This window comes from Fukomys damarensis, unplaced genomic scaffold, assembly GCF_012274545.1.
Source record: "Fukomys damarensis isolate Sample0158 unplaced genomic scaffold, DMR_v1.0_HiC HiC_scaffold_17, whole genome shotgun sequence".
Classification (NCBI taxonomy): domain Eukaryota; kingdom Metazoa; phylum Chordata; class Mammalia; order Rodentia; family Bathyergidae; genus Fukomys; species Fukomys damarensis.
Genome location: NW_022900929.1, coordinates 41,500,626 through 41,507,507, shown reverse-complemented (window position 1 = coordinate 41,507,507; position 6,882 = coordinate 41,500,626). Strand labels below are relative to the sequence as shown.

General features: G+C 39.2%; 1 protein-coding gene and 1 long non-coding RNA gene across 11 annotated transcripts in view; one reads left to right on the top strand and one right to left on the bottom strand.

Moving 5' to 3' along the window:
- The window catches only part of LOC117286537, a 32,044-nt gene extending 28,914 nt beyond the window's left edge, over positions 1 to 3,130 (bottom strand). The window contains exon 1 of the long non-coding RNA XR_004517712.1: positions 3,054 to 3,130. This is a non-coding gene — a long non-coding RNA (uncharacterized LOC117286537). The remainder of the gene's footprint in view (positions 1 to 3,053) is intronic.
- The window catches only part of Fmn1 (formin 1), a 378,745-nt gene that overhangs the window by 239,553 nt on the left and 132,310 nt on the right, over positions 1 to 6,882 (top strand). The window lies entirely within an intron of this gene.

Genomic DNA, 6,882 nt, shown 5'->3' with positions numbered 1-6,882 from the left:
TATATATATAATGTTTCCACAGATCTACATCGCCTTAGATTTATTTCTGTTAGGCATATCCTACTGCAATATTACTTAGTGCCACATTGATAAGGGTTCTTCCAGCCTGTGCTGCTGTAGTTACCAACTCCATACCACAGACCTTCTTCCCTTGGCATCCCAGCTCCCTTGTATTGAATAATCACTGTGAGTTGAATAAGAGATCAGTTACCCCAGCTGGACCTTTCCAATATTCTACTCTAGGCAGGACCATGATTTCATGAAGCTAATGTGAACTTTTCATTTCAGCATTGGCAGTGCCCATTGTAACATCACAGACTTCTCTTAAGTCCTATGGTCTTGACTGTAGTTGTTTCTCCTGCCTTAGGCACCTTTGTTATCCACCACAGAGTTGGCTCCTAAGTCACAAATAATACCCTCCATTCCATTTCTTTATTTAGTAATGTGTTCCAGATGAATGTGGCACTATAGCCGGAGGTTGGTTTTCCTTTAGTGTCACTGACTGACACTGGCATATGAAGGTCATTAGGAGCCCCAGCTATGTCAATTATATTTCATCCTTAATCCATATCTGGTCACGAATGGAATGCACTTGGCCGTGTGTTGTTATCCTGTTGAAAGCACTCTCTGTGCTGACGTTGGCCAAAGACATTTATTTTAACGTGAAAGGGGGCTGCAGTGAGATCTGATTGGGAAAGGCCAGCTGGCAGCCAGGGAAAGTCTCACAGCCTGTCAGCACTGGTGAAATGACCATAGCCCAGAGACTCTTCTTCAGCTTTCTGATCATATATTCATCTTGATTAAGACCAGAAGCATTAATTTGCACTTTACTAGCTCACAGGAATCTGATGCATAAACCAGAATTCTAGTGTATTCACGTAGAATACACCAGTGTATGTCTTTGTTATGACTAACATTTTTATATGTATTTATCATCTTTCCACTTTTTATTATGTATCTATTTATGTCTGGTCTGTATTATGTATCTCTTTATATGTTTTCCCCACTAGAATTAATCTCCATGGCTCTATCACAGCACATGTATAGCAAACATACAATAAATGAGAGTGGATGGAAGCATGAATACAAAGAAACAGGCATAAACAGCCGTGGAAACAAAATACCTGATTCTTGAAATATGTTATTTGTGTTGTAGGAATGGAATAGAAGTACCTATAGGCATTCTGGAGAACTTGAAGCATTCCACTTTTCTAAATGGCAATGCTATTTCAATCTTGTCTTGCTGTGAATATAGCTTTGTCACCTTGATAGCAATTTTAACTATTTCAATACACAATTACTTCCTACAGATTGATAATCTGGCTTTTAGAGATTCAACTCTTAAAGAATAACTTTGTTTATAAGGTGAGTCTTTCTGTGGTTTGTTAGCATTGGCAACAGTGCGCATTCAGGAAGCAAAATTTTGACCCTTTATACCTCAAGGTCACAAATAACAGCTAGGTAACAAATAACAGAGCCAATTTTTTTTTTACATTACATCATGTTGCATTTCTTTCCTAGGAAGTTCTCAGGTCATTAAGCATTGCTTACAACTAATTAGCCTATTGTATAAATAGTTCAAGTCATATTTTCAAGTGTCTGCTGAATTTAACTTGATTTTTAAAAAATAAACCATAGACTACATAGAATCAGAATTTCATGTGTTCTATTCCTTTGGGCAAAACTAGCCACCTACCTGCCTGACTGCTTTCAGTTATTGACTGTTAGCACTTAAGGTCACACTCTTAACATTTTCAGGTGGTCATAGGATGGTGGGAGAGATATATGAGCATCCCAAGATTACAAAAGATATGTCTATGAAGCAACAAATATGTTGAGTCTCTCTGTAGAATTTAAAATGAGTCTTAGAGACTAGATGGGGAATCACACACACAGGAGGAGCTTCTCCAGTTGAGGAAAGAGAATTAACAGGACATGGGAAAAAGGGGTGTTGCTGGAGGATATAGGTTGTATGCAAATGTGGATAGTTTCAGGGTCTGAGGCTAGAAACACAGGCAGTCTCACAAGAACACTGCACATTGCTATGTCAGTAACAGAAAGAAGAAATCCACGGGAATAGTGCTCTGATCAGACTTTGAATGCAGTAAAATCTGAGTCTGCTCTGTGAAGGACTGACCTCAAAGGCCCTGCGTGCTCTGGCCCTGTGCCTATAACTTCACTTTGTTCTGTGTGCTTCCCCTCCCGCTCCTCTCTAACTAGCCACAGTGGTCTTGTTTGATTCCTTTTAAAGGCCAAGTTCCTTCTTTCCTTCCTATCTTTGAATGCACAGATATTCTGAATGAACGGCACAGCACATTTCCTCTGTCTGAAATGCTGTTCCATCCCACTCTCTGTGTGGTTAATTCCTTTATTTTTTTAAACTGTAGGTTTCATGTTAAATCTCACTTCAGAGAGGCCACCTCATATCCTCCTCTTTCCCTCATAAAACTCATCCTAAGTTCATTCTTTTGTTTCCACAGTACTTAATATTTTACTGGTGTATCTGTTCATGCTTTCCTTTATATCTGCCATGAGAATATAACCTGTAAGGGGGAATATTGGTCACTGATGCATTCCCAGCACGTTACATTTGTATCTGATATCAGGTAATGGTCATCAGTGCCTGTTGAAAGAATGAAATAGAATTGAAGGTGGATGAATTTGTTAGAAAGGGGTTGTCAGTGTTCATATGATAAAAGATAAAGGTCAGAAATAAGGTTGCATTTAAAGAAATGTGGAGGAGGAGACTATATGCATGAGATCCTTGGAGAGAGCACGGCTACAGTTCACAACAGCAGCAAGGAGTGATGGAGAATAAATCTGGGTCGTACCTTAGGTCTTGGCTTTAGCAAGAATGTGTATATGGTAACAATAAGTGGAAACGGGAAATATAGAGAACAAAGCAGCTTGAAGCAGAAAAATAAATCCCATTTTGGAAGATTTGAGTGTGAGATGGCCACAGACACGTAACATATTCAGCGAACACCTGAATACTCTACCTTGGTGGTAAGTGAACGGTCAGATATACAACATACCTCAAACAGGAATCTTACCTTTTTCCCCCCACCCATATTGGTGTTTGGCGTCTTTCAGGAGGAAGCCAAGTCCATGTACTGAATCACAGAAGGAAAGACCTTGCTTGTGGAGGAAGCGTGGTGTCAGCAGGCTGACCAGAGTACCCACAGAGCTTGTATTTGGCTCAAGTTAGACTTGGAATGAGTGATTACTTACTGGTGGTTTTCCATCTGCTGCACGGGATGACTTACATGTAAAAGCATTTGGCATCTGTGGACACAGTGGCTGCCTACATGATTACAAATTAGTGTTTTCATTCCACGTTCATGATTTCCTCTTATTCTTGTCCCGAGGGAGATGGAAAATTGCTGTTAACCATTCTTCATATAAACCTTCCTATGCATTGCAACAGACTAGGTGCCAGAAACCTCCTGGCATTCATTTGTAATTTCCCGTATGCTCAGAATTGATATTTATAATATTTAATCTAGCATCAAAATAATACATTTTTCATCTTAGTTCTACTAGTCTAGAATTTCTGTTTAAGAATCCAACTGCATCATAGCTGATCCTCCTGTGTGAAAGTCACTGCGTGAGTGAGGGATGCCAGTTCACTGTGTGCTTAGGGTGAAGCCCAGATCTGAGAATGCCCTCTGGACTTTGGGTTTTTGTCTTAACCATTTCCAGAAGTCTGTGTCAGAATTTTTGCAAGTTGTCTGAAACATAATCAATTTGAGCAGGCATCTAAAATTCTCCATTAAGACTTTAAGACTTTCCTGAGGAAACTCTCACTGTAGCCCAGAAGAGCCCTTTGTCAAAAGGAATTTAGTACAAAGGGGAGTAGAAGGCATGCTTCTGAAGGTGTATTTTTCTAAAATGTTCATGGTACATGACTATAACTAGCATGCACATTATAAAGTGGAAAATCTGATTTAAAATGCTATTAATGATATTTTTAAATGTCTTGCTAATTTCGATGGTTTCAGATCCTCATTAGCCTAAATACAATTAAGATGGGACTCATTACAGACAATATTGAACCTAAACCCACATTTCAAACTACGTTCTTATAAATTCGGTTTACAGGGCTCAACTTCTTTGCAAATCTTTGAGTGTCCCTGTTATTTTCCTTGTTCTGTTACTGATGAAGGGTTCATTATAGCAATCAAGATGTCTACCTTTTCTTATTTTGGGGGATCTTCATTCTGGCATTTCTCTGAAGAATTTTTGGAGGAAAATTGATTATTTTGTGAAGTTTAGTTTAAACAGGATTTTAGAATTAAAACAAACAAACAAACAAATACTTTATCCAATCAATCCCTCCAAAATCCTAATGTGTTGAAAGCAGAGGAAGTGAGGACCTCACTCACTGAAAGAGACGTGATGTGAGGTGCTGTCTCACCCCCTCCACAAAGGGTTCAGGTTAGTCGGTTTATTAAATGTCACTAGAGCTCAGTGTCTAAAACATGGTAGATGAAATTTATAATTAGTAGCTCTCACACTTTCTTTCCCACCTTCCCTTCCCTTCCTTGAGTCTAAAACACCTGAGTGGTGCGGCTCTGCCCACCTCTTTTCTAAACCCTTGTGTATTCCTTCACTAGCACAGCTGAGTCCAGAAAGCACAGGGTAGCATTTCTTTGTACTTTACCTTCGGGCAACTGGCTGAGACCATCCAATCTGGCTGGAATGTAATTTTGGCTTAAAAGAACCAGAACTAATGGAAGAACAGAGGCAGCAACCCAAACTGTTTCTTATTCCACTGCCCTCCGGAAGATAGAGGGGACAGAGAGGAAGTTTTGTGAATTTTGAGTTCTGTGTTCTTCTTTGAGGTTTGAACCATGGACAATGTTAATTGTATCTATGAAATGAAACCGTAGGCACCTTCAGGCACAGTACATGCCTGTACTTGGGTAAGAATTAGGATTTTTGCTTTATAAGATTAAATGATTGTGAAGTTTTAGAATAGGATAGTTAAGTGTCCCTTTTGTAATCGTCCTTTTTTCCACCTCCGAGCTGGCTTCTATTTACTATCTTTAATGTGCACCTCTTATTCCACTGAAGTCCGAATTAAGAGTTGCGCTAGCTAGCATGACACCCTGATAGGCATTTGTAATGTAGATAAGAATAGAAACTATATTTCTTATTCTTTTTGTGTTTTGCAACTTTTGTTTGTGTTTCTGTGTGTGTATTTCCTCACTTTTTAGTCAGTTTTATCGTGCAGGATAAAATTTAAATTATTACCATTTTTTGAAGAAAATTAAAGTTTCTGTTTTTGCAGATTTTATTTGTTTTTTATTTTTTTTATTTAAGATAGGCATTTTCAGGTTCCAGGTACCTCAGCTTCTATATGAATTACTTTGGATAACTGCGCATAGTTAACAAAAGATTGAAATTTGGTTATTTTATCACATAAATTGAAATAGCATATCAGAACTAATATTAATATTAATTAAATAAAAGTAAAACTATGAGTGTATATTATATGAAACTAGACCTTTCAAAGCACAGGCCATATGTGGTTCCCATCCAGAGATTGTTGATTACTGTAAAAAGCTTGTGATGCCATTTAGAAACCAAGGTTTCTTTCTAGACTTCTGTGGTTATTTGGTCCTTTGGTTGAGTCATTGATTTCTTTTTTTTAAGGAATAAAATTTTTAGGTGGAGTGGTTATCTATTGCCTCTCACCTATAAAGACTGAAAGATGTACAGTCTTGGTAAAGTAAATTCCCACTGCCACAGAGGATGCTTGGTAATTGCAAAATTGAGCTTGGAAAATCAAGCTACCTGACTTCCTGCCTCTGGTTATCTATGAAGCAATGGACAGCAGCGGCACCCCTTATAGGATCAGATATGACCCACTTAGAACAATGCCCAGCACAGGAGGTACCATGGGATAATTGCTAGTTGTTCACTATTGATTCCAGCAAAGTCTACCCACTGCCCCCAGCCTCTAATCTGGTGGACAGAAATTCCACTTTCTTTCTTAGTGGGTGCCCTCAGGCATTTCATTGGGATCCTTTCCATTGTCTGCTCAGACCTGCCTGGTACCAGTCGGAGGTAGAACATGTGGCCAGTTGAGGAATCAAGGCATATTATGGAAGGATTCCAGGGGTGTTACGACCACTGCCGTGAGCAGGTCCTGTGTGCTCTCCTTCCCTTCCTTTCTATGCTTCTGCCATGTTCTGTGTTCTTCTCTTCCTTTCACTTTGTGCAGTTTTATGGTGGACCTGCTCTTCCCTCCCAGCAATACCCTCACTATTGGAAAGTGAAACCATAGGAAGATGTCCCTGCCCTCTCCTATGTAGCTCTCAGATCCCTCCACTACCATCTTCCGCTCTTGTGTGCCCTTTCCTTTCCTTGGTAGAGATCAGGAGAGTAGGTTTGTTGGAGTTTTGTGAGGTAGGTTATATGGGAACTTTAAAAGACCCAGTCCTTCCATATCACTTTCCTCATTCTGTTCTTGTTTCTTTACCAATTACCCTAAATATCAGTAATTTTGTAAAGCAAACTGCTTTATGTTGGCTAATTGGAAGTTAATACAGCAAAATAATTTTCATTAATAGGGGTCAAATAAGCCTGTCAAATGTGCGTTTGGTTTCCCAGGCTGAAAATAGGTTTAATCCATTTGTAAACAATTAGTACCCCTGCTTTACAAAGCAGTCATGCTACCTACTTAGTGAAATACAGTGAGGAGTAATGTGGACTGCATTAGAATTAGTCTTAAAACTGACTTCATCCAGAGTCGGGTGAGCCAACCTGCCCTGATCTGTGATGTCTTCCACACACTGAGTGATCAAATTTCCCTTGACAAATCTAATATCGTAAGACTAAGACCCACACCCCTGACAACTATGATCCTTGCCCACA